This window comes from Ovis canadensis, chromosome 9 (assembly GCF_042477335.2).
Source record: "Ovis canadensis isolate MfBH-ARS-UI-01 breed Bighorn chromosome 9, ARS-UI_OviCan_v2, whole genome shotgun sequence".
Classification (NCBI taxonomy): Eukaryota; Metazoa; Chordata; class Mammalia; order Artiodactyla; family Bovidae; genus Ovis; species Ovis canadensis.
In genome coordinates, this window is record NC_091253.1 from 39,666,401 (window position 1) to 39,676,047 (window position 9,647).

Consider the following 9,647-nt stretch of genomic DNA (forward strand, 5'->3'; position numbering starts at 1 on the left):
TAAGCAAAAACAGGTTTCTCAGGTGGCACCAGTGGTAAAGGATCTGCTTGCCAATGCAAGAGACAGAAGAGGAGTGAGTTCAATCCCTGGGTTGGGAAGATCCCCTAGAGTAGGAAATGGCAGCCTACTCCAGTATTCTTGCCTGGAAAATCCCGGGGCAGAGGAGCCTGGTGACCTGCAGTCCATGGGGCCTACAGAGAGATGACACAACTGAGCGCGCACACATACACGCAAGCAAAAGCACATAAGACAAGGTATAGGTATTGATTAACTGATGAAACTTATGACCAGAAGATCCCAGGATCTTAACCCTAGAAGTGTTTGTCCAGTATCTCTGGTGACTTTATAAAACACAACAACTGTGAGTAATGAGAATTGACTGTATTCCCTTCTGTGTGTTGTCTTTTCACTTTATTTATGATGCACACAAAAAAGATGCACACACAATTTTAATTTTGGTGAAGTCTAGTTTACTTTTCTCTCTTTTTTTTTTTTTTTTTTGCTCATTCTAAGCAATGTTTTGGAGTTTTTATTTTATAAAAGAGTAAAATGCCTATAAATAAATGCAACCAAGTCTTACTTTCACCTCCTTGGTTGCTTTTATTTATAGGTATTTTATTCTTTCAAGCTGTTACTGGAATTGCTTTCTTAATTTCTTTTTTAGATTGTTCATTGCTGCTGTATAGAAGCACGCAAAATTTTTGTTTGTTGATCTTTTAACTTGCAACTTTGCTGAATTTGTTTCCTAGCCCTGGTAACTTTCACGTGAATTCTTTAGAATTTTCTATATGTAGCATCATGTTAGTTCTACTCCTTTCCAATTTGAATGCCTATTACTCTTTTTCTTGTCTAATGGTTCTGGTTAGAACTTCTAGTACTGGGTTGAATAGCAGTGGTGACAGAGGCTCGTCTTGTTCTTGATCATAAGAGAAAGCTTTCAGTCTCACATCAAATATGATGTTTCTGTGGGCTTTTACTAAATGCCCTTTATCATGTTAAGGAAGTTCTATTCCAAGTTTTCTAAGTGGTTTTATCATGAAATAGTTTTGGCTTTTGCCAAATGCCTTCTCTCCATCAGCTGAAATGATCTTATTTTTACCCTCCATTCCATTAACATGATGTATTACATTGTTTAATTTTCTTTTGTTGAGCCTCTCTTACATTTCTAGGATAAATCCCACTTGGTTATGGTGTGCTATACTTTTAATATCCTGTTGTCTCCCATTTGCTAGTATTTTGTTGAGGGTTTTTACATTTATATTCATAAAAGATATTGGTCTTGATGTATCTCTTCTTGTGATTTCTTTATGTCATATGATAAAAGTATGTTTAGTTTTGGAAGATACTGCCAAACTATCCTCCAAAGTGGTTACACCATTTTACATTCCTACCAGCAGTGAATGAGATTTCCAGTTGCTCCATATTCTTACAAGCATTTGCTATTGTCAGTATTCTAGATTTGGGCCATTCTAATGGGTGTGTAGTGGGATCTCACTGTTGTTTTAATTTACATTTCCTTGACTACATACTAGTGTTGAACATCTTTTCATATGCTTTTTTGCCATCTGTATATCTTTTCTGGTGAAGTTTCTGTTAAGGTCTTTGACCTATTTTTTAAATGTATTTGTTTTTAATTGGAGGTTAATTGCTTTACAGTATTGCATTGGTTTCTACCAAATATCAAGTTGAATCAGCCATAGATTTACCCATGTCCCCTCCCACTTGAACATCCCACCCACCTCCCTCCCCATTCCACCTCTCTAGGTTGTTACCAAGGGTCTTTGACCTATTTTTAAAATCAGGTTGGTTGTTTTCTTACTGAGTTTTAAGAGTTCTTTCTATATGTTAGATAACAGTCCTTTATCAGATTTGCCTTTTGTAAATATTTTCAGCTGAGCCATGGCTTGGCTTCTCTTCTCATCCTTTTGAAACTCTTTTGCAGAGCAGAAGTTTTTAAATTTAATGAAATCTAGTTTACCAATTATTTCTTTCATAGATAGTGCCTTTGGTGTTTTATCTAAAAAGTCATTGTCATACTGAAGATCATCTCAGTTTTCCCGAGGTTATTTTCTAGGAGTTTTATAAAATGCATTTTACATTTTGCATTTATGGTCCACTTTGAGTTACTTTTTGTGAAGGGCGTAAAGTCTGTGTCTAGATTCTTTTTTTTTTTAACATGTGGCTGTCCAGTTAATCCAGCACTATGAAAAGATGATCTTTAAATACAAAGTACCTTAATGGAATTAAGCTCACTTTCTTTCAGACTTCCTTTGCACTTTATATTTCTCATAAGGGGTTCATTACTTTCAATCTTATTTCAGTCTTTTGTTCATTAATTGCATTTTTTTACACAGTAGGTGCACAGCTGCTTTGACTGAAATAATGTTATTTAGTCACTAAGTCATGTACAACGCTTTGCGACCCCATGGACTGTAGCCCACCAGGCTCTTCTGTCCATGGGATTTCCCAGGCAAGAGTACTGGAGTGGATTGCCATTTCCCTCTCCAGGGTATCTTCCTGACCCAGGGATTGAACTTGTATCTCCTGCATTGGCAGGCTTATATGAATGTTATTCCTTCTCTCTGATTTCTCCTTCTGATGTCACTACCACAGTTGTTGCCTCCCCTCAAAGGCCTCCCTCGTTCCTTTCCTGCTCCAGTCAGTACTAACTGCTTCCCCTATGTCCACCCAACAGGTCTTGGTTGACTCTGTATGTACATCTATTTCATTAGCTTACAGCACTTTGAAGGCAGAAAACATTAAAAAAAATTTTTTTAAAGCTAACATGTGCTGAACAATATGTCAAGCACTAGAGTGAGAGAGTTACATGATCTATCTGAATCCCCATGGATGATGCATGAAGTTGTTCAGCAGCTAAGTCGTGTCTGACTCTTTGTGACCCCATAGACTGCAGCACACCAGCCTTCTCTGTCGTTTACTATCTCCTGCAGTTTGCTCAAACTCATGTCCATCGAGTCGGTGATGCCATCCCACCTTCTCATATTCTGATGCATGAAGTCAACACTATTATTACCCCCACAGTACAGATAAGGAACATGAGCCTCAGACAGTTTCAAATTTACACACCTAGTAAGTGTTAGAGATGCCAAACCGTCTCCAGAGCTCTCACCCTTAACCACTGCCTCTAGGACCTAACCAGTGTCTGCACAAAATTGTTGTTCAGTGAATGTTCATCAAATTGAACTGAAGACTGCGAGTCTGGGAGCCAGGAGAGAAAAAAGCAATGCCGGCTAGCTGTGCACATAGCTAGTGTTGGCAGGCAGTGTTTGTCTTTGGGACAACAGCCTGTGACACTGGAATGAAATGATCTCAGCAAGAGACGGTACACTCCACAAGCCCTGAGAAAATTTCATTTGGCTCAAGAGTTGCTGACCTGAATAAAAGGGCATGAAATTGAGTTTTGTAGAGGAAAAGAGAAAAGAGGCCAAAATTCAGCTAAAGAGTCAGATCATATGACAGCCATGGGGGTGATGGGAAAATAATGTGACATCATGGGCCACCAGACACAGCAAACACAAGAAATACAAGAAGCTAGTAAGATACAGCACTTGAAATCTGGGGTCGTTAGATCATTTGTTCGTTCAGTAAATGTGTAAGGAGCACCCGATTTGCTACCTGCTTCACTCTCCTGTCTCAGGCCACACACCAAGCTCTCTTGTGAGCTCACTTGACCTCAGGACTGTGGCTCACTTTCCGCTCCTCATTCTTTCCTTGCAGTTTTTCAGATGCTTTTGCTCCAGATGTCCTCTTGGCCAGCTCCTTCTCTTCATTCCTGGCTCAGCTCTTCAGAGGCACCTTTTCTGACAACCCGGTTACCTGAAGGAGTCCCTTATATATCATCCCCCAAATTTTCTTTGTAGTACTTACCATGGTCTAAGCTACCTCTTTCATTTACTTACTTGTTCATTATCTATCTACTCACTAGAACTGAAGTTCCATGACAGCAAGAATTTCACCTGTCTTATTTATTGCTATCCTACACTCAAAACAGTCCTTGCTTATAGTTCAGTTCAGTTCAGTCGCTCAGTCATGTCCGACTCTTTGTGACCCCATAAATCGCAGCACGCCAGGCCTCCCTGTCCATCACCAACTCCCAGAGTTCACTCAGACTCACATCCATCGAGTCAGGGATGCCATCCAGCCATCTCATCCTCTGTCGTCCCCTTTTCCTCCTGCCCCCAATCCCTCCCAGCATCAGAGTCTTTTCCAATGAGTCAGGTCTTCGCATAAGGTGGCCAGAGTACTGGAGTTTCAGCTTTAGCATCATTCCCTCCAAAGAAATCCCAGGGTTGATCTCCTTCAGAATGGACTGGTTGGATCTCCTTGCAGCCCAAGGGACTCTCAAGAAGTCTTCTCCAACATCACAGTTCAAAAGCATCAATTCTTCAGCGCTCAGCTTTCTTCACAGTCCAACTCTCACATCCATACATGACCACTGGAAACACCATAGCCTTGATTAGACGGACATTTGTTGGAAAAGTAATGTCTCTGCTTTTCAACATGCTATCTAGGTTGGGCATAACTTTCACCATATGCAATGATTTTGGAGCCCCCAAAAATAAAGTCTGACACTGTTTCCACTGTTTCCCCATCTATTTCCCATAAAGTGATGGGACCAGATGCCATGATCTTCATTTTCTGAATGTTGAGCTTTAGGCCAGCTTTTTCACTCTCCTCTTTCACTTTCATCAAGAGGCTTTTGAGTTTCTCTTCACTTTCTGCCATAAGGGTAGTGTCATCTGCATATTTGAGGTTATTGATATTTCTCCCAGCAATCTTGATTCCAGCTTATGCTTCTTCCAGCCCAGCGTTTCTCATGATGTACTCTGCATTTAAGTTAAATAACCATGATGACAATATACAGCCTTGACGTACTCCTTTTCCTATTTGGAACCAGTCTTGTTCCATGTCCAGTTCTAACTGTTGCTTCCTGACCTGCATATAGGGTTCTCAAGAGGCAGGTCAGGTGGTCTGGTATTCCCATCTCTTGAAGAATTTTCCACAGTTTATTGTGATCCACACAGTCAAAGGCTTTGGAATAGTCAATAAAGCAGAAATAGATGTTTTTCGGGAACTCTTGCTTTTTTCCATGGTCCAGCAGATGTTGGCAATTTGATCTCTGGTTCCTCTGCCTTTTCTAAAACCAGCTTGAACATCAGCAAGTTCACGGTTCACGTATTCTCCTGGCTTGGAGAATTTTGAGCATTACTTTACTAGCATGTGAGATGAGTGCAACTGTGTGGTAGTTTGAGCATTCTTTTGCATTGCCTTTCTTTAGGATTGGAATGAAAACTGACCTTTTCCAGGCTTGTGGCCACTGCTGAGTTTTCCAAATTTGCTGGCATATTGAGTGCAGCACTTTCACAGCATCATTTTTCAGGATTTGAAATAGCTCAACTGGAATGCCATCACCTCCACTAGCTTTGTTCATAGTGATGCTTTTTATTTTTTCATAGTGATGCTTTCTAAGGCCCACTTGACTTCACATTCCAGGATGTCTGGCTCTAGATGAGTGATCACACCATCGTGATTATCTGGGTCTTGAAGATCTTTTTTTACAGTTCTTCTGTGTATTCTTGCCACCTCTTCTTAATATCTTCTGCTTCTGTTAGGTCCATACCATTTTTGTCCTTTATTGAGCCCATCTTTGTGTGAAATGTTCCCTTGGTATCTCTAATTTTCTTGAAGAGATCTCTGGTCTTTCCCATTCTGTTGTTTTCCTCTATTTCTTTGCATTGATCGCTGAAGAAGGCTTTCTTATCTCTTCTTGCTATTCTTTGGAACCCTGCATTCAGATGGTTATATCTTTCATTTTCTCCTTTGCTTTTCACTTCTCTTCTTTTCACAGCTATTTGTAAGGCCTCCCCAGACAGCCATTTTGCTTTTTTTGCATTTCTTTTCCATGGGGATGGTCTTGATCCCTGTCTCCTGTACAATGTCATGAACCTCTGTCCATAGTTCATCAGGCACTCTATCAGATCTAGGCCCTTAAATCTATTTCTCACTTCCACTGTATAATCATAAGGAATCTGATTTAGGTCATACCTGAATGGTCTAGCGGTTTTCCCTTCTTTCTTGAATTTAAGACTGAATTTGGCAATAAGGAGTTCATGATCTGAGCCACAGTCAGCTCCTGGTCTTGTTTGTGTTGACTGTATAGAGCTTCTCCACCTTTGGCTGCAAAGAATATAATCAGTCTGATTTCAGTGTCAACCATCTGGTGATGTCCATGTGTAGAGTCTTCCCTTGTGTTGTTGGAAGAAGGTGTTTGCTATGACCAGTGCATTTTCTTGGCAAAACTCTATTAGTCTTTGCCCTGCTTCATTCCGCATTCCAAGGCCAAATTTGCCTGTTACTCTAGGTGTTTCTTGACTTCCTACTGTTGCATTCCAGTCCCCTATAATGAAAAGGACATATTTTTGGGGTGTTAGTTCTGAAAGGTCTTGTAGGTCTTCATAGAACCGTTCAACTTCAGCTTCTTCAGCGTTACTGGTTGGGGCATAGACTTGGGTTACTGTGATACTGAATGGTTTCCCTTGGAAACGAACAGAGATCATTCTGTCATTTTTGAGATTGCATCCAAGTACTGCATTTCGGACTCTTTTGTTGACCATGATGGCTACTCCATTTCTTCTGAGGGATTCCTGCCTGCAGTAGTAGATATAACGGTCATCTGAGTTAAATTCACCCATTCCAGTCCATTTTAGTTCGCTGACTCCTAGAATGTCGACGTCCCTCTTGCCATCTCTTGTTTGACTACTTCCAATTTGCCTTGATTCATGGACCTGACATTCCAGGTTCCTATGCAATATTGCTCTTTACAGCATCGGATCTTGCTTCTATCACCAGTCACATCCACAACTGGGTATTGTTTTTGCTTTGGCTCCATCCCTTCATTCTTTCTGGAGTTATTTCTCCACTGATCTCCAGTAGCATATTGGGCACCTACTGACCTGGGGAGTTCCTCTTTCCGTATCCTATCATTTTGCTTTTTCATACTGTTCATGGGGTTCTCAAGGCAAGAATACTGAAGTGGTTTGCCATTCCCTTCTCCAGTGGACCACATTCTGTCAGACCTCTCCACCATGACCTGCCCGTCTTGGGTTGCCCCATGGGCATGGCTTAGTTTCATTGAGTTAGACAAGGCTGTGGTCCTAGTGTGATTAGATTGGCTAGTTTTCTGTGAGTATGGTTTCAGTGTGTTTGCCCTCTGATGCCCTCTTGCAACACCTACCATCTTACTTGGGTTTCTCTTACCTTGGACGTGGGGTATCTCTTCACGGCTGCTCCAGCAAAGTACAGCCGCTGCTCCTTACCTTGGATGAGGGGTATCTCCTCTTGCTTATAGTAGGTACTCAATAAATTTTAGTTGAATCAGTGACTGTACCTCCTATAAAAATTTACAGAGACTTTCCTGACTGTCCAGTGGGTAAGACTCTGTGCTTCCACTGCAGGGGGCATGGGTTCTATCCCTGGTTGGGGAACTAAGATCCTGCATGCCACTTGGCATGGCCAATGAAAGAAAAAAGAAGACTAACTTTGGCAAAGGCTGGTACGAATGTTATTTCCTGGGTGCTAGATAAGTGCAAACAAAGCCACGTTGTCCCCTCTCCTGCCATCAGAGTGTCTGTCATAGGCACTCCCTAACATCTGATACTTCCTAGGTGTATGAGGTGTGTTTAAGTTACAGAGCACTCTTTTACTGGTTTGCTCTCCTCTCTCTTTTTAAAAAAGATTTATTTTAAATTTATTTTTGACTGCACTGGGTCTTCGCTGCTGCACTGGGCCTTTCTCTAGTTGTGAGCAGAGGCTATTCTTTGTGGCAGTGCATGGGCTTCTCATTGCAGTGGCTTCTCTTCTTGTGGAGCACAGGCTCTAGCGAATGGGCTTCCGTAGTTGTGACGCACAGGCTTAGTTGCTCTTTGGCATGTGGGATCTTCCGAGACCAGGGATCGAACCTGTGTCCCCTGTGTTGGCAGGCAGGTTCTTAACCACTCGACCACCAGGAGAGCCTTACTCTCCTCTTTTAAAATATTATTCCAGGGTCTATCATTTGAGGTGGTGGTTTACAGCTTGGGGTACAGACCCTGGGTCCTCAATCGATAGCAATCTTTGAGCTGTTTTCAATATTGTCAATGACCTAACATCAATCACGTTTAGTCTTTCCTCAAGCTTCCCAGGGTCCTTGGCAGTTACTTCTTTGCTTTCATAGAATCCTAACACACAGTGAGACAATGCTAGTAGTCTCAGGCTGGGCAGAGCTCGAATTGGCTGTTACAGAGGACTTGGATTCAAAAGAAAAATGAAGCAATCATTAGTTAGCATATGCAGTTTTACTGCATATGTAAATCCTCCACTACTTTGGAGGAAAATAACTAAGAGGATTCTTAGTGCTAAAAAGGCTGGAAACCCCTTAGCTCAGGGATCCTGAGTTCAAAAGGCAAAGAACTCTCTTTTACCCGTAAACTCCCCTTCCATGACTTCCTAATCATTTCAGCAAAATATCTACCTCAGTTAGTTGTAGGGCCAGGAAGAGACTAGACTGGAGGCATCTCAGAACAGGGGAGAGTAGAAGTTCCAAAAACCAAGCAGCCCTAAAAAAGGGAAAGCTGGAGAAAAAAAAAAAAAACAAAAAACAAAACACCTCCCTGCCTACTTCGCTCTTTGCACCTGGGACAGGAATTTTGAATAAACATGCATTATTCAGTTGCTATCCAACAGGCACCTTACATGCACTATTTTAATCAATGCCTACTTCAGAGATCAGGTTACACAGCCAGTGAATAACTGAACCAGGATTGTGAATCCAGACAAATCTGGTGCTTGAGGCCCTTTGACAATATGTTGTACTGTCTTTGTTAAGACAGAGCATTTTAGAATTAGGGCAACTAGCTCTTCCTTCTTTAGACTCCATTGCTTCGGGGTGATAATATTATGGATACCTTTTTTCCTTCACTTTTCTATAATTTCTAAATTTTTCCTAACTAGGACTTTTCCCTAAGGGTCCTTAGATGAATGAACTCATCAGTGGTTAATATCTGTAGGCTGTTCTGGTGGAGATTTCCACCAAGGATACAGGAGCTGGTTCTAGATTTGGGGAATCATCAACAGAGAGATGGATTTTGAAAAACTGGGGAGTAGATTCGGTTCTCCTAGAGTTAATGTATGGAGTAGAAATTTGGGTTGAGAAAAGAACCCTTGAAGAGAAAAGAACCCTTGAAGAGAAAACCTCCATGTCTATGACCTGCTATGTAATATGGTGCCATAATACTATGCTGTGAAATACTGGCCCCATATTTTGTCAACAATTTTTACTTTTTTGTCTCAATGAACATCTTGAAAGAGTAAGAATTCTAGTAAATATTGTGTTTAGAGTTCTGGGATCTAGTATTTTTCTGGGCAGAATTAATGCTCCCTGATTGAGTCCCCAGAATAAATCTCCATGTCCCCTGTTTTACAAGGCCTTCACTGTGTTACTGTTCAGTTGCTCAGTCATGTCTGACTCTTTGCCACCCCCATGGACTGCAACACCCAGGCGTCTCTGTCCATCACCATCTCCCGAAGCTTGCTCAAACTCATGTCCATTTGAGTAGATGATGCCATCTAACCATCTCATCCTCTGTCAT